Here is a 19,500-nt window from a genome sequence, read left to right as displayed (position 1 = left end):
TCCCGCAACGACCGCACGAGCGATACGTGGTGAAAAAGGTGGAGCGGGGATCGAGGCGGCTCTGCTATATCTTGTCCAATTACTGCGGCCTCCCCTGTCCCGCACGCTTCCCAAAATTCGGATCCCACTAAATCCGCGGGCAGCGAATAACTTGTCAGACCAAGGATCTCCTCCACACCATCACTCGGAGCCTTACCAGTAAAGAAACCCACTCGACGAGGAATTAAGAATGGATCAAGGCGACTAGAAAGGAAGTTGCTGCCATCACTCAGGCCCGTTGATCTGAAACTAGATATGCTCACGACATGAAAAACGAGTCGGAGAAGCTCTCAAATCCTTCCCCACTCAAACCTCGATCCATTCGGGGGCTAATGATGAAGCTATGTACCTAGGGTAGGGTCATGGACCTGTCCTACCTACCCTACCCGAGGACATTTCTAGAAGAAATCACCTTTCAATAAACTTGAAGGCGTTCCGCTCGACAGACTCGAAGACACTCGACCAAGAAGCAATCACTCGACCAAGATCCAACCACCCGACGGCCAGGAGACCTAAAGTCACTCTGCACGCTAACGGTCGGTCATTAAATAGCTTTTTATGGTCATCATAGCACTTTATTACTAGCGTTACCAGTAACGCCTTGCCTTAATGAACATTGAACCCTTGGTAACGTGGGCTGGCCGGGGGCCTGGCGCACTCTATATAAGCCATCCCCCCTCCGAGACAAGGGTTCGCACCTCTATAACTCATACACGCATAATCCAGTCGACCGCCTTCGGGCTCCGAGACGTAGGGCTATTACTTCCTCCGAGAAGGGCCTGAACTACTAAACCTTGCGTGCTTACAACTTCTCCACAGCTAAGATCCTGCCTCTCCATACGTCCCCCCTACATCACTGTCAGGCTTAGAACCACGACACCTGGTGATGTCGAGGGCGAGTGCCCCAGGAAGAAGATTCCTGCCAAGGTGATGTGGTATGCTCCTATAATACTACAGTTGAAACGTTTGTTCCTAATCAAAGAGCATGCGAAGGCTATGCGATGGTATAGAGAATACCGTAAGAAAGACGGAAAGTTGAGAGTACCCGCTGACAGGTCGTAGTGGAGAAAAATCGAGAGAAAGTACAGGGAGGAGTTTGCAGGTGACGCAAGGAACGTATGGTTTGGTCTAAGAGCAGATGGCATTAATCCTTTTGGGGAGCAGAGCAGCAACCATAGCACCTGGCCTATGACTCTATGTATGTATAACCTTCCTCCTTAGTTGTGCATGAAGCGGAAGTTGATTATGATGCCAGTGCTCATCCAAGGCCCTAAGCAACCCAGCAACGACATTGATGTGTACCTAAGGCCATTAGTTGAAGAACTCTTACAGCTGTGGAATGGAACATGTGTACGTGCGTGGGATGAGCACATGGGGGAAGAATTTGACCTAAAGGCGTTGCTGTTCGTGACCATCAATGATTGGCCTGCTCTCAGTAACCTTTCAGGACAGACGGACAGGGGATACCGCGCATGCACGCACTGCTTGGATGATACCGATAGTATATATTTGGGTAATTGTAGGAAGAATGTGTACCTGGGACATCATCGATTTCTTCCGAGCAAGCATCCTGTAAGAAAGAAAGGCAAGCATTTCAAAGGTGAGGCGGATCACCAGAGAAGCCTCACCACCGTACTCGTGCTGATGTACATGATATGGTGAAGGATTTGAAGGTAGTCTTTGGAAAGGGTCCCGGTGGACAACCTGTTCCGAATGACACTGACGGACGCGCACCCATGTGGAAGAAGAAATCTATATTTTGGGACTTGCCGTATTGGAAAGACCTAGAGGTCCGCTCCGCAATCAACGTGATGCACGTGACGAAGAATCTTTGCGTGACCCTGCTTGGCTTCTTGGGTGTGTATGGGAAGACAAAAGATACACCGAAGGCACGGGAGGACCAGCAACATATGCACGAAAAATATGGCATACATCAAGGTCATGGCAGCTACGCTCTTACCAAAGAAGAAAAGGAAATCTTCTTTGAATGCATGCTCTGTATGAAGGTACCGCCTGGCTTCTCGTCGAATATAAAGGGAATAATAAATATGGTAGAGAAAAAGTTCTAGAACCTAAAGTCTCATGACTGCCTCGTGATTATGACGCAACTGCTTCTGGTTGCATTGAGGGGGCTTATACCGGAAAATGTTCAATTAGCCATTGTGAAGCTATGTGCATTCCTCAATGCAATCTCTCAGAAGGTAATCGATCCATAAATCATACCAAGGTTAGAGAATGATTTGGTGCAATGTCTTGTTAGTTTTGAGTTGGTGTTCCCACCATCCTTCTCCAACATCATGACGCACGTCCTAGTTCACCTATGCGAAGAGATTAATGTTCTTGGTCCTGTATTTCTACACAATATGTTCCCCTTTGAGAGGTTCATGGGAGTCTTAAAGAAATATGTTCATAACCGTGCTAGGCCAGAAGGAAGCATCTCCAAGGGCCATGAAAATGAGGAGGTCATTGAGTTTTGTATTGAATTTATTCCTAACCTTAAGCCGATTGGTGTTCCTGAATCACGGCATAAGGGCAGACTAGATCGAAAAGGCATGCTAGGAGGGGATCAAATAATATGTATGGACGGGCATTCTCTCACTCAAGCACACTACATAGTTCTATAGAATTCTGCCTTGGCGGCTCCGTATATGGACAAACACAAGAATATTCTACGCTCCAAACACCCGGAGCAGTTTGACGACTGGATTACACGTGAACAAATGGGGACTTTCGCCGGCTGGTTGCAGACACGTGCCATGCATAACGCCACTATTGAAGATGACCTGTACTTGCTGTCCCAGTTACCATCTTCAAATGTAATGACTTTCAAAGGGTACGAGATAAATGGGAATACATTTTACACAATCGCCCAAGATAAGAATATCACAAACCAAAACAGTGGTGTCCGCTTTGATGTAGCAACCAAGATGGGAAAGGAAACATATTATGGTTACATAGAGGACATATGGGAACTTGACTATGGATGTGGTTTGAATGTCCCTTTGTTTCGGTGCAAATGGGTGAATAGGACACGAGGCGGGGTAACGGAAGACCCGCAGTACGGAATGGCAACAGTGGATCTCAACAATCTTGCGTATGCAAACGAACCATTCATCCTAGCCAATGATGTGGCACAAATTTTCTGTGTGAAGGACATGTCCACCAACCAGAGAAAAAGAAAAGATAAGGTAGCGAATGCATCATACGATGAGCCAAAGCGCCATATAGTTCTTTCTGGGAAAAGAAACATCGTGGGAGTGGATGACAAGGCAGACATGTCAGAAGATTATGAAAATTTTCACGAAATTGCTCCATTCACAGTGAATATTGACCCGAGCATCCAGTTAAATGATAAAGATTGTCCATGGTTACGGCGCAAAGAGACACACGCGAAGAAAAAGTTTCACACGGCCCAAAGATCCCACTTTGGGATGTGATCATCTTCTCACTGTCATCACTTTCTTCTCTAGTGAGTTTCCGGACGTATATATCTGGAAAGTCCCGCTTCGAACAAACCGGAGGGAATCTTTGTAATAGTTAGGGTACTTATGTGTTTTGGCATTTGAAACGCGAAGAAATTTTATGTGCAAACAAATTCTTTCATGCATTTACTGATTTTTTCAGCTAAATTACCCTCAAATTGAAAAATTCTTCAAGTGAACTCTGAAAAGGTTGAAAGTTGGCATGGTATCATAATTTCACCCACATAACATGTGCAAAAAGTAGAGAGGGTTACAACAAAAACTGCATGTGCAAAAACGAATCACTGAAAAATCTATTTTAAGGTTAAGTTATTCACAAACTAGTGATCCACACAAATTTCAAAGAATTCAAATTTAAACTATTCAAATTTGAAAACTACTGGCAGTAACAGATAGTTTGTAATTTTTTGTAACTAAAGCAAAAATATTCACAAAGGAACTCTAAATATAGCAAAAAACAACTCAAAAATAAATAAAGCAGGAAAGAAAAAGAAGAAAAAAAGCCCGCCTACTGGGCCACAGCGACCTGCATACAACTAGAAACCCAACCTCTAGTCGGGCCAGGATGCAGGCCCGCTAGCCCAGTAGGCCCAACAGGGCATCACAGAAGAGGTAGGCCTAGAAGGCCTGCTTTAGAGAGGAGCTCGAGACAGCAGCGGCGGCGAGGCTTATAAGTACGTGCGAGCGCCCCTGGCTAGCGACATGGGACTAAACTTCTGCACCCGTAACCTAGCAGCGCACCACCTTTAGTACCGGGTGGTGGCTCCAACCGGTACTAAAGGGGGGGGGGGGTTTGTACCGGTTGAAGCCACGACCGGTACTAAAGGGGTGCCGTTCCCGCCGCTTGGCCTGGCCAAAACAGACCTTTAGTACCGGTTGGTGGCTCCAACCGGTACTAAAGGTCCCTCATATATAAACAACAGTTGAAAAAATTTCATTCTCACTCTGTTTCTTCCTCTGTTTCTCCATCGATGACGCACCGCCAGCCCCGCTCGATCGACGCCGTCGCCGCCCCCGTCGTGCGCTGTTGCCGTCGACGCCCCCGTCCCCGTCGCCACCCCCGTCTCCATCGCCGCCCCTGGCCCGTCCCCATCGCCGCCCTGGCCCGTCCCCATGTTGCCGCCCCCGTCGCCGCCCCCGTCGTCTCGTGTCGCCGTCGCCCCGCTGTGAGCTCTCACCCCTCCCCCCTCTCCCTCGCCCCCGACCACCATGGCCGCCCCTCCCTGAGTCCACACACACACATGCATGATGAACACACACACACATTTTCTTAAGTTAATTAGTATATATGTTTTTTTGTATGTTTAATTAGTTTAGATGTTTTAGATTATTATTTTTTCACTAGTATATATGTATGAATGCATGTTAGATGGATATAATTAGTGTTTAATTAGTATGGATTTTTTGCATATAATGTTGTTTTTATATTTTTTAATGGATGTATAGAAGTTGCTTTTTCTGTTTTTACTGTTAGTTGCATAGGAAAAATTAGTGTTTCTGTTGCATATCCTAGTACAAAAAAATTTGCATATAAAAAAGTTGCATAGGAAAAAGTTGACCATATATATATATTTGTTAGACGAAGGACTAGGAAAAGTTGCTCAAAAATTCCTAATAAAATGACATTGCATATATAGGAATTTTTTTTTATAAGAATTTGTTATCGACGTCAACGATGCCCGGCCCGCATCCTCGCCGTCGACCCATTCGCGACGACGTCCTGGTTCAGAGGACCCATGTCCAGGACCGGGCTCCATCGGGCTGGCACTGGGAGGTGCTACCTTCAGGGGCTCGCCACTTGGTGAGGAACCCGGCCCCGGGTCCCGTCGTCGACCCTGAGCTCCTTTGGTGGCGTTCGTTTGGGCCGCTGTCGGTGTAGAGGGAGCCGGCCCCGCCGGAGGTGGTGCGTCGCCGTGTCAGGGAGGAGGACGAGCACGTCCGTCGCTACATGACTGCTATGGACGTCAGGTTCTCCAATACCTGGCAGGTTCTTTGGGGAGATGACCGAAGCTATGATCCTGTGATGGTTCCTTCTCTTTGGGTGTCCACCACCCGCGCCTCAGGAACCGCGAGTGGCCTAGATTCTTCTATAGTATTCGATCTTTATTAGCTAGCTAGCTAGTGATGTATTCGATATATAATATTTGAGACGATGTATTCAAGATTATATATATTATTCGAGACGACGTATATTATGTACTATGATTTAGTTTTTACTTATTGATTGCATGCATGCATTGTAATTTGAATAGTAACTTGTTTTATATTTCTTCTAGATTAGTTAAATAAAAGCTATGTCGGACAATACCGACAGAGAGGGAGAAGAGGTCCCGTTCGAGATCATACGCTCCCCTCACAGGCCAGATGATTAGAATGAAGATGATGACGGCTCCCAATATCTGAACAATACAGGGGAGGGTGATGATATGATATTCGATCGCGACGACCGAATTGATGAAGTCATGAACTATGATGATGATGATGCCGAAAATTATTATGATGTCGCCAAAAATGATGATCTTGAAATAACAGAGATCGGCGAGGTATATTTATATAAGCAGGCATCTAGTGATCATCACATGTTTTTAATGATTTGAAGATATATTAACGAACCAATCTTTCTTCTTTCAGCCCTCCGGATTGAGTAAATCTTCTACAGGCACCGGGACAGTGCGAGGCCCGGGCAAAAAGTTGAAGCAGGGCGTAAAGTACAACATCGATTCCATCAAAGCTAATGGAGAACCTATCGCGCCTAAGAACATTGCGAACAAGTTCATTCGTCAGTGCGGAGTTCTTGTGAGGGACCAACTCCCGATCTCCATTCAAGAATGGAAAGAGCCAACAAAGAAACGTCCAGATCTTTCTTGGGTCGACGACAGAACAAAATCAATGCTTTGGGAAAAACTCATGGAACATTTCACCCTACCAGATCATTTCACTGATGCAGATGTGGAAAAGTCAAGGACACTGCCCTTAGGAAGATGGCAATTGCATTCAACACCCACAAGAAAAAATATGGACCAAGTACGTCGAAGGAGGAAAGAAGACTCCAGAATTTAAGGGAACACTGGAGAAGCAAAGAGAACACTATCCCGATTTCGTGAAATTCAAGGAATCAAAATTATCTAAGGAATGGTCAAGAAAAAACAAGGCCAATGCCGCAAAAAAGGAGCAGTTCCATAGGCTCAGGCCAGGTGGCTACGTAGTAGCAATGCCTAAGTGGGATAAGTCTGAGCAAGAGATGCTGGATGCATAGGTCACTCCAGTTACTAAGAGCTGGCCCCCGAGGTGCAGAACTTGGTTCTATGCACATGGGGGGCGTTGGACCCGAAGACAGGCCAGGTTTCGAAGAAGGCAAGTCTTAAAGGAGCTGAAGATAAGTTACTTCAATCAATAGAAGATGCTCGAAAGGGGGTGTTCACGCCCAACACAGAGAACGACGAGCTTACGCACGCCCTGGGAAATCCTGAACACTCGGGAAGAACACGAGGCAAGGGCGTTGTTCCATGGTATGAGGGCTTTTCGGAATGGAACGCCGACTACAGAACCCGTGCAAGAAGGAAGATGGAGGAGGAGAAGAAGAGGAAGCTGGAGGAGGAGCATAGGAAGCAGGAAGCAGAACGCCTTCAAGGCCTAGAATCAGCGCACGCGGACTTGGCACTCAAATTCCAGCGGCAGCAGCAGCAGATCGACTCACTTAGCCAGGAAAAGGGGTCTCAGCAGCAGCAGTAGCTAGTGGATGATCCAGCATTGGATAGCACCATCCCATCCATGCCAAGAAGCAATGTGGGTTCCGCCCCGGGCGACGCATTGCTGGATAGATACCCTGTGGATGACATCATGGAGAAGACTAACTGTGAGCTACACTTCAAAATGAAGAACATATCCATGAAGGTGGCAGACGCCATTGCTTATACAAATTCCCCCGAAGCAACCTTCCATTGCAACTCGATTCCAGCTGGCTATGCTCGTGTCCAGTTTGATGAAGTGGTGGACCAATATTCGGGGCTAGAGTTTGACATTCGTGGAGGTGACGAGAATAACACACTGGGAGAGGCCAAACATCGTATCATCCTATGGAGAAAGGATTGCATCATCTTTCCAAGGCCACCGACACCGCGTCAGCCGACTCCTCCTCAAAATCCGCCACCGCGTCAGCACACTCCCGCTCCTCCAAGTCCACCAATGCGTCAGGCCACTCCTCCTCCAAGTCTGGCACATCGTCAGGCCACTCCTCCTGCTTCAAATCCGGCACAGCGTCAGGGCACTCCTCCTGCTTCAAGTCCGACACCGCATCAGGCCACTCCTCCTGCTTCAAGTCTGACACAACGTCAGGGCACTCCTCCTGCTCCAACTCAGCCACGTCAGCCGTGTCCGCCGCCTCAACAATCGCGGAAGAGAGCTGCCGCATCTATGGTGCGTAGCGGTATGATTCGAGGTAGTACCGGAGGTACAGGTGGAGGCAGCGATTTCAATATGGTCCAAGCCTCACTCCTCTTCCTCTGAGGCCTTACGACATGACCGAGGAGAAAAACGCAGCCATAGTGAAAGCCCAAGTGGACGCCCATTTTGGACCGAAACCGGCATCGCCGCCAAGGGAGAAAGTGCCTGAGGAAAAGATCGACCACTTTATTTGTATTGCTAGACCATCAGCTCTCAAGCCTGTTGACTCAGACTATGAGCGCCAAATCAGGAAGACACATCGAGCACGACTACAGAAGGAGTCGAGCTCGAGATCGAGCCAAGCAGCTGGCAAAACACGCGGGAGAACCGTTCCCCAGCTGGGAGAACAGGTGGCGCAATCGACCCCCCCCCCCCCCCCCCCCGCTTGTTGTGCTAACACATGTGAGTACCGACGCCCCATGTGGACAAACCGTTACCCAGCTGGGCAATCAGCTGGTAATAACTGACGAGCATAGAAGCCAGGCTAAAATGCTCGGTATCACTGTTGGACAACTCCTCGAGATTGAGCCCATGTCTCCGCTTAGAGAGGAGGACATAAAACGGAAATATGTCCGCGGCGAACCTTTGGTCGAGCCTGAGGAGGTCAAGAAACTCCCAACGAGAATGTATGAATTGCATGATTGGTACATGAAAATTACCAAGAGTTCCAATCGAGAGTCCCTCATGGTGAATGTCAAGGAGGAGCATTACTTCCATGAGCGAGTTGTCTCCGTTGAGTATTCAGAACTATTTCAGTTATTCAATCAAGATGCACTCGACAAATCTATCATTAGTTGCTATTGTATGTAAGTGATTTATTTCTATAATTTAAGTCTCAAGCTAGTTGTAGTGCTCATTGATCAATCATTACCTGTAATTATCCTCATTATATTCTTTTTTGTGTTATTATGCAGGATGGAGATGTATGTAATGAAAAAAGTTGGACGCTATGGCATTGGGTTCATTGACCCAAATTCCGTTAATGAAGACACATGGAAATACAAATGGTATCAAAAAGATGTAGAGAATAACATGCTAGAGTTCTTCAAGCGCCTCAATACCAATGAAGATATACTACTTCCTTACAACTTCAAGTGAGTCACACTGTCTTGTACTACAAATTTTGTCTTTGCTTACTATATAGCTAGCTAGATGTTAATAATTAAGTGTATAGGGTTTAGGGTAGTTGATTAGTGTTATGCACATGCCCTCTTAATTAACACATGCAAACATGTGCGCATGCAGATACCACTGGGTCTTTTTAATCATTAAAGTTGAAGAAGGAACAATTGAAGTATTGGACTCACTACTTAAAAAAGAAAGTGACTTCACCATCTTGAAGGGGATAGTCGGCAGGTAATTTCAATCATTATTAACTATATCTCGGCCTTTTTAGTTCGTCATTTCCTGATATCAACTATTTAATAACCCCTTTATTCATTTTATTTGTCGGCGGGCAGGGCTTGGGCAAAGTTCATCAAGGTGACTCCAGGCAAATGGCAAGAAAAGTTGTTTTGGTTTCGACCCAAGGTAAGTAATTAAGCAGTACTAGCTAGCTACCATCTCTTTAATTCTTGTTTCAATACCATTAATTAATTAGCATGCTCGATTAACTATTATCTGAATAAATTCCATTCTCGTAAAGGCCCTGAAGCAGGCGTCGGGGACTAATCTGTGTGCATACTACGTTTGCGAGAACATTCGCATGATGGCGTCCGAAAGGAGCAAATCTGATAGACAGAAATGGGTACATTTGCCAAAACACTATTCACAATTTTTACATGATTATCGATATCTAGTCACGCAACTAATACACATGCATATTGATCTCCTTCTTAACAATTAAGAGATGTGCAGGAGCAGCTCCTACCAACGGAGCGCATACTAGCAATTCAAGAGGAAATAGCAGGATTTTTGCTCGACCAGGTCATAGATCCCAAAGGAGAATACCATTACCTGCTACCGCCCCCATGAACCACTCCCAATTGTCATTGTGCTCCGAAGGCACCAAGGCAACATGTAGGATAAATTGTATATATATACGTGCATATGTGTGAACAATGGTGGTTGTGAGACATTCGACGATATATATATATAATCGGTTCTATGAGAAATTCTATTTATATATATGCATAACGTGTACAATATGTACTATCGTAAAATACCAGCAAACGAAAAAGAATTAAATGGAAAACACAAAATTAAAGGAAAAAGAAATCATGAAACCAAAAGCCCCCAAACATTTTAGTATTGGTTGGTGTTACCAACTGGGACTAAAGGGCTCCCCGCCCCCGGCGCTGGCTCGTGCTACGTGGTGACCCTTTAGTGGCGGTTCATGCGGAACCGGTACTAAGGGGGGGGGGCTTTAGTCCCCAGCCTTTAGTGACGGTTACAGAACTAGAACTAAAGGCCCTTATGAACCGGTGCTATAGCCCGGTTCTGCACTAGTGCTTGTCCATCACATCATTCTCCTAATGATGTGATCCCATTATCAAATGACAACTCATGTTCATGGTTAGGAAACTTAACCATCTTTGATTAATGAGCTAGTCTAGTAGAGGCTTACTAGGGGCATGGTGTTTTGTCTATGTATCCACACATGTCTTAAGTTTCCGGTTAATACAATTCTAGCATGAATAATAAACATTTATCATGATATAAGGAAATATAAAATAACAACTTTATTATTGCCTCTAGGGCATATATCCTTCACATAGTGCCTCCTAGTTGGTTCTTTTATAAGAGGAGATGGAGACTCAAATAAAAATAAAAATTGCATAAAGTAAAATAAAGGCCCTTCGTAGAGGGAAGTAAGGATTTGTAGAGGTGCCATAGCTCAAAGCGAAAATTGAGAGATAAAAGCATTTTGAGAGGCATACTTTTCCCACCAACGAAAATGACTTAGAGTTCCCAACACTTTCTATGCTAGATATATCATAGGCGGTTCCCAAACAAAAATTAAAATTAAAGTTCATTCCTTTTTCCACCACACTTTCACTTTCCATGGCTAACCGTATCCACGGGTACCTCGCATACCAACACTTTCCAAGGAATTTATTACTTGACAACATGAAGTAAATTCACTTTTCATTTCGGGACTGGGCATCCCTAATACCTTTGCCTTACTCTCGTGCAATGACAAGTGAATAAACACTCATCGTGAGAATAACACATCTAGCATGGAAAATATTAGCCACCCCTCACCGCCTCGCGAGCGATACAAGCACACAGAAGAGAAATTTATTTTGAATATTAGAGATGGCACATACAAATTTGCTTAGAACGGCAAAAGAATGCCGCATATAGGTAGGTATAGTGGACTCATGTGGCAAAACTGGGTTAAAGGATTTTGTATGCACAAGTAGTGATCATACTTAATGCAAAATGAAGGCTAGCAAAAGATTAAGAAGCGACCAACCAAAAAATGAATAATCTCATAAGCGAGCATTAAGCATAATTAACACCAAATAATGCACCACAAGTAGGATATAATTTCATTGCATAACTATTGACTTTCGTGCTTGCATAGGGAATCACAAATCTTAACACCAATATTCCTACTAAAGAATAATTACTCATCAAGATGACTCACATATCACATCATCATATCTCAAAACTATTACTAAGAATCAAGTTTATTTTGTCCAATGATCTTCATGATTTTTTTATTATATCCTTCTTGGATATCTATCACTTTGGAACTAATTTTCATGTGTTGCTTTTGACAAGCTCAAACAAATATAAGTGAAGATCATGAGCATAAAATTTCTTTCTATCAAATTAATTTAAGTGAAGAGAGAATTTCTTTAAAATTTTACTAACTCTCAAATAAATCTAGGTGAAGCAAGAGAGCATTTCTTCAAAAATACTAAAGCACACCGTGCTCAAAAAGATATAAGTGAAGCACTAGAGCAAATCCATAGCTCATAAATTTTTTAAGTGAAGCATAGGGAGCAGTTCTAACAAGTCATGGCATAATTTTGGCTCTCTCAAATAGGTGTGTCCAGCAAGGAATCAGGACTTAAAACACAAAATAAAACAAGCAAAGACTCATATCATACAAGACGCTCCAAGCAAAACACATAATATGTGACGAATAAAAATATAGCTTCGAGTAAAATACTGATGGCCATTAGAAGAAAGAGGGGATGCCACTCAGGGCATCCCCAAGCTTAGTTGCTTGCTCTCTTTGGATAATAGCTTGCGATGCTGGGGCATCCCCAAGCTTAGGCCCTTCTTACTCCTTATTCCTGGTATATGTTGAAGATCCTCCCCAGCAATGGCGCCAGAAATTCCTTTTGATGCGTCTTGAAGCTACGTCGGTATTTCCCCAAAGAGAAAGGGATGATGCAGCACAACGACGGTAGGTATTTCCCTCGGTGATGACACCAAGGTTATCGAACCAGTAGGAGAACCAAGCAACAATACGTAAACGGAACCTGCACACAAACAACAAATTAAATACTCGCAACCCGACATATTAAAGGGGTTGTCAATCCCTTTCGGGTAACGGCGCCAGAAATTGGCAAACGGATGTGAATAAATTGTAGTAGATTGATAGATCGAACGCCAAATAAAATAAAGTGCAGCAAGGTATTTTTGTATTTTTGGTTTAATAGATCTTAAAATAAAAGGCTAATAAAATAGATCGCAAAGGCAAATAATATGAGAAAGAGACCCGAGGGTCGTAGGTTTCACTAGTGGCTTCTCTCGAGAAAAATAGCAAATAGTGGGTAAACAAATTACTGCTGGGCAATTGATAGAACTTCAAATAATCATGATGATATCCAGGCAATGATCATTATATATGCATCACGTCCAAGATTAGTAGACCGACTCCTTCCTGCATCTACTACTATTACTCCACACATCAACCGCTATCCAGGATGCATCTAGTGTATTAAGTTCATGGAGAAACGGAGTAATGCAATAAGAATGCTGACATGATGTAGACAAGATCTATTTATGTAGAAATAGACCCCATCGTTCCATCCTTAGTAGCAACGATACATACGTGTCGGTTCCCCTTCTGTCACTGGGATCAAGCACCGTAAGATCGAATCCACTACAAAGCACCTCTTCCCATTGCAAGATAAATAGATCAAGTTGTCCAAACAAAACCCAAATATCGGAGAAGAAATACGAGGCTATAAGCAATCATGCATATAAGAGATCAAAGAAGAATCAAATAACTTTCATGGATAAAAAGATAGATCTGATCATAAACTCAAAGTTCTTCCGATCCCAACAAACACACAGCAAAAAGAGTTACATCATATGGATTTCCAAGAGAACATTGTATTGAGAATCAAACGAGAGAGAGGAAGCCATCTAGCTACTAACTACGGACCCGAAGGTCTACAAAGAACTACTCACGCATCATCGGAGAGGCACCAATGGAAGTGGTGAACCCCTCTGTGATGGTGTCTAGATTGGATCTGGTGGTCCTGGACTCTACAACGGCTGGAATTGATTTTCGTCGACTCCAAAGGGTTTCTGGAATATTTGGGTATTTATAGAGCAAAGAGGCGGTCCGGGGGGCACCCAAGGTGGGCACAACCCACCAGGGCACACCTTGTGCTCCCCCAGGCGCTTCTCGAGCCCATTGGATGTCTTCTGGTCCAAAAAAATCCACAAAAAGTTTTACTGCGTTTGGACTCTGTTTGATATTGATTACCCGCGATGTAAAAAAACATGCAAAAAATAGCAACTGGCACTTGGCACTATGTCAATAGTTTAGTACCAAAAAATGATATAAAATGACTTAAAAATGATTATAAAACATCCAAGAATGATAATATAACATCATGGAACGATAAAAAATTATAGATACGCTGGAGACATATCACACAGCTACGGTAGGTATTTCCCTCAGTGATGAGACCAAGGTTATTGAACCGGTAGGAGAACCATGCAACACTACGTGAACGACACCTGCACACAAATAAGAAATACTTGCAACCCGGCGTAAAAGAGGGGTTGTCAATCCCTCCCAGGTAAAATATAGGTAAAATTGTAGTAGATTGGATAAATAGATTTCAGGGGAACGCGAGATAAAATAAATAAATAAAAATTGCAGCAAGGTACTTTTGGGTTTTTGGATTAATAGATCTGAAAATGAAAGCAAATAAAAATAGATCTCGAAGGTAAATATAGCATACAGTGGGTAAACAAATTACTGTTGGGCAATTGATAGAACTTCAAATAATTATTACGATATCCAGACAATGATCATTATGTAGGCATCACATCCAAGATTAGTAGACCGACTCCTGCCCGCATCTACTACTAATACTCGACACATCGACCGCTATCCAGCACGCATCTAGTGTATTAAGTTCATGGAGAAACGGAGTAATGCAATAAGAACGATGACATGATGTAGTCAAGATCTACTCATATAGGAATAGACCCCATCTTGTTATCCTTAATAGCAACAATACATACGTGACGTTTCCCCTTCTGTCACTGGGATCGAGCACTGTAAGATCGAACCCATCACAAAGCACCTGTTCCCATGGCAAGAAAAATCGATCTAGTCGGCCTAACTAAACCAAAGATTCGAAGAAGAAATATGAGGCTATAAGTAATCATGCATATAAGAGATCAAAAGACTCAGATAACTTTCCTGGATAAAAACATAGATCTGATTATGAACTCAAAGTTCACCGGATCCCAACAAATACATCACAAAAAGAGTTATATCAAATAGATCTCCAAGAGACCATTGTATTGAGAATCAAAAGAGAGAGAGAGGAAGCCATCTAGCTACTAACTACGGACCCGTAGGTCTACAATGAACTACTCACACATCATCGGAGAGGCACCAATGAGGACGATGAACCCCTCCGTGATGGTGTTGTGACGCCCCAAGATCGTTGCGCCAGGTGTCTTCCAGTTATTCGCCGTCTTTGCCATGTCTTTTCTTGCGTGTTGCATCTTTCCATGTCATCATGTGCATTGCGTCATCACGTTTTCAAAACTTGCAGCTGTTGATAGTTGCCGCTTCTTCCTCGTCTCTGTTGACCTTTCTCAGATCAACCATTCTTTTGTTGCCTGACCGTTTGACCCTCTCTACACAATACCCAAACCCCTCGCGCGCGTCCAAAAGCTATCCTGAACCCGACCCGGGCAGTCGTTACCATTGGGTCCAGATCATCCCCAAACATCTATAAAACATCTCCGTTTTCTTAATTGGACTTCCTAACCTATATTTTTTCTCAGCCGTATGATTACGATCGTAGGGACGTGATATCCCCTAACCTAAATTCATCTGATATAAATAGCAGTCTAACCCTAGATCCTAGGGGCTTGTCCCATCCATCCCATCACCCCGCCGCCACTCTCTTCCTCGGGTTCCTCCCAGATCCTCTTCGTCCAACCCCGCCTCCACCTTCTCCTCGATTTCCCAAAGCCGCCACCTCCTCTACTGACGAGGCCCGAGCGTCCTCTCATCCAGGAGCATGAGCTCCTCCCTTGCGCGCCATCACCTGACCCCGTTGCCTCCATCTTCATCGGAGCACCACCGGACCAGTAGGAGGAGCCCCTCTGCCATGGATGGCTGCCGCCACTAGCAACGCCAGGGACCTCCTCGTCTCGTGCTCCCGCGAGTCTCCGTCGTCACTCGAACACCATGGATGCCCCCCGAGCTCCAGTTCGCCTCGCTGTCATCAGGAACCAGTGTTCCGCGGCCGGAGCCGGCCGTCCCTGAACTTGCTGAAACACGCCGAGCTGCCGGAGCCCCGCTTCAAATCCCCGCCGGTCTTCCTCCACGACGCTGCCGCCTTGAACCTCTCCCGCCGGCCTCTGATTTCCCCAGCAACGCGTCGACCACATCGAGCAGCACCTCGAGGCCGAGCAGCTCCACCGTTCTAGTCCGCCAGACCAGCCACACCTCTCGTCCAAGCCTCGTCTTCGTTCAGATCCGGCGACCTACGCCACCAGTCCGTCGAGACCGATCCTCCTCGCCGCCTGCTGCCTCCTGTGTCCACCGTCGCCGCGGCCTCAACCTCCATGTACGGCCTCCTGTGCTTCGAGCGGGAGGAGATCCGCTGCATTGACAGGATCGGTGTCACTCCAGGCCACCGCACTTATAGTTCGTCGCATCGGTCGCCGCCTCGCCAAGGCCCGTCGCCGCCGGTGACCTTCGCGTCGAGGTGCCGGAGTTCATGCCCCCCGCCCCTGCATCGCGCCTCTGCCGTCCTCTGCTTCGCCCGTGGTCGAGCGAGATGACCACAAACGCTGCCGCGTTGACCGCCCGCTCGTACCGCGACCTGATCCCCCAAGGCCCAGCTGCCAGATCGCGAGGCCCAGCGTGCCTCCTCCCCACCGAACTGGGCCTTGTCCCATGGTGAGACCCCCAGCGGCGCCTCCTTTGTTTTTTTTCAGTTGGCCCAACTTGCACCAGATTTGGCCCGCTATGTTTTTTTCCATCTCTGCAAATTTGCCTTTTTCCACTGAATTGCATAATTACAGAAAAATGCCATTTTCTTGCATTGCTCATAATTAAATAACCATTAATCGGAATTAATTAAACTTTATATGTAATATGCTTAGAATTTCATCTAGTTTCATAATATGCAATTTTCATCCATGTTTGAAATGTTTAAAATGATGTTTGCATATAATTTACATATTTGTCATGTTAAAATGATTTAATTCATAACTAATTAACCGTAGCTCCAAATTAAATGTTCTTTCTATGTAAATGGGGTGGAAAATGCATAGATTAACTTGGTGGCATTACTTTACATGTTTAACAACTCTAAAATATGGTTTAGGGTAGAACAGTACCAAATTCATAATATGCATATGGGGATTTTTAGGAATTGTTATTTGTTGTTTCGGCCTCATTTAAACTTGCCTAGATAGGTAGTTTTATCATGTTTTCACCTCTTGCCATGTTTAACAACATTTAATATTGTTGGGTACATAAAAAAGAGCGAACTAAATAATTGTTGTGGAGTTTCGTCAATATGCAACTCGTTGCATATTGAGCTCCACTTAACTTGTAGTACTGTTTGTGCATTTTGCCATGCCATGCATATTTAAACTGGACATGCATCATCCTTGGTTGTGCATCATGCCATGATTATGCTTGGTTGTTTACCATGTTGCTTGCTTGTTTCCGGTTTGCTTCTCTCATTAGCTTCGGTTGCATTCCGGAGTTGTGAGGATTCATTCGACTATGTCCGTTTGTCTTCTTCGTGGACTCGTTCTTCTTCCTTGCGGGGTCTCAGGCAAGATGACCATAGCCTCGATATCACTTCTATATTTGCTTGCTAGTTGTTCGCTCTATCGCTATGCCGCGCTACCTATTACTTGTTTATCGTGCCTCCCATGTTGCCATGTCAAGCCTCTAACCAACCTTCCTAGCAAACCATTGTTTGGCTATGTTACCGCTTTTCCTCAGCCCCTCTTATAGCGTTTCTAGTTGTAGGTGCCTTGCAGGTTGTTCCATGTTGGAACATGGATATGTTGGGATATTGTAGGATCGAAAGTATGTCTAGAAAGGGGGGTGATTAGACTACTTGACCAAATAAAAATCTAGAAAGGGCAGATTTAAGCAACTTAGCACAAACAAGTAATCACCCTACACATGCAATTCTAAGAGTATAGAAGCAGAATGTAAAACAATTGCATATGAAGGTAAAGGGAGGAGTTTGGAGGGAGCAAACACAATGTAGACACGGAGATTTTTGGCGTGGTTCCGATAGGTGGTGCTATCGTACATCCACTTTGATGGAGACTTCAACCTACAAAGGGTAATGGTTGCACGAGTCCACGGAGGGCTCCACCCACGAAGGGTCCACAAAGAAGCAACCTTGTCTATCCCACCATGGCCATCGCCCACGAAGGACTTGCCTCACTAGGGTAGATCTTCACGAAGAAGGCGATCTCCTTGCCCGTACAAACTCCTTGGTTCAACTCCACAATCTTGACGGAGGCTCCCAAGTGACACCTAACCAATCTAGGAGACACCACTCTCCAAAAGGTAATAGATGGTGTGTTGATGATGAACTCCTTGCTCTTGTGCTTCAAGTGATAGTCCCCTCAACACTCAACTCTCTCTCTCATAGGATTTAATTTGGTAGAAAGATGATTTGAGTGGAAAGCAACTTGAGGAAGGCTAGAGATCAAGATTTATGTGGTTGGAATGGAATATCTTGACCTCAACACAAGTGTAGGTGGTTCTCTCTCAGAAAATGTATGTTGGAAGTGTAGGCATGTTCTGATAGCTCTCTCCACGAATGAAGAGTGGGTGGAGGGGTATATATAGCCATCACACAAAATCTAACCGTTACACACAAATCACCAAACTCGGTGGGACCGAATCATATAACTCGGTCAGACCGATTTAGTTCAAAATGTGAATGTTAGGATTTTCGGTGGGACGGATTGCTACCTCTTGAGCTTGCGTTGGTTTTCCCCGAAGAGGAAAGGATGATGTAGCAGAGTAGCGTAAGTATTTCCCTCAGTTTTTGAGAACCAAGGTATCAATCCAGTAGGAGGCCACGCGCAAGTCCCTCGTACCTACACAACACAAAGAGCTCAACGCAACCAACGCGATTAGGGGTTGTCAATCCCTTCACGGTCACTTACGGAAGTGAGATCCAATAGATAATATTTTTGGTATTTTTGATATAAAGATGCAAAGTGAAAAGTAAAAGGCAAAGTAAAAACAAAGCAAGATTAAAGTGATGGAGATTGATATGATGAGAATAGACCCGGGGGCCATAGGTTTCACTAGTGGCTTCTCTCAAGAGCATAAGTTTTCTACGGTGGGTGAACAAATTACTATTGAGCAATTGACAAAATTGAGCATAATTATGAGAATATCTAGGCATGATCATGTATATAGGCATCACGTCCGTGACAAGTAGATCGAAACGATTCTGCATCTACTACTATTACTCCACTCATCGACCGCTATCCAGCATGCATCTAAAGTATTAAGTTAAAAACAGAGTAACACTTTAAGCAAGATGACATGATGTAGAGAGATAAATTAATGCAATATGAAATAAACCCCATCTTGTTATCCTCGATGGCAACGGTACAATACGTGTCTTGCTGCCCCTTCTGTCACTGGGAAAAAACACCGCAAGATCGAACCCAAAGCTAAGCACTTCTCCCATGGCAAGAACTACCAATCTAATTGGCCAAACCAAACGGATAATTCGAAGAGACTTGCAAAGATAACAAATCATACATAAAAGAATTCAGAGAAGATTCAAATATTGTTCATAGATAGACTTGATCATAAACCCACAATTCATCGGTCTCAACAAACACACCGCAAAAGAAGAAGATTACATCGAATAGATCTCCACAAGAGAGGGGGAGAACATTGTATTGAGATCCAAAAAGAGAGAAGAAGCCATCTAGCTAATAACTATGGACCCAAAGGTCTGAGGTAAACTACTCACACTTCATCAGAGGGGCTATGATGATATAGAAGCCCTCCGTGATGACGGCCCTCTCCGGCGGAGCTCCGGAATAGGCCCCAACACGGGATCTCGTGGATATAGAAAGT

Source organism: Triticum urartu, chromosome 3A (genome assembly GCF_056163025.1).
Source record: "Triticum urartu cultivar PI428250 chromosome 3A, HENAU_Tu73, whole genome shotgun sequence".
Lineage (NCBI taxonomy): Eukaryota > Viridiplantae > Streptophyta > Magnoliopsida > Poales > Poaceae > Triticum > Triticum urartu.
The sequence above is the reverse complement of the archived record's forward strand: the minus strand, read 5'-3'. Positions refer to the sequence as shown.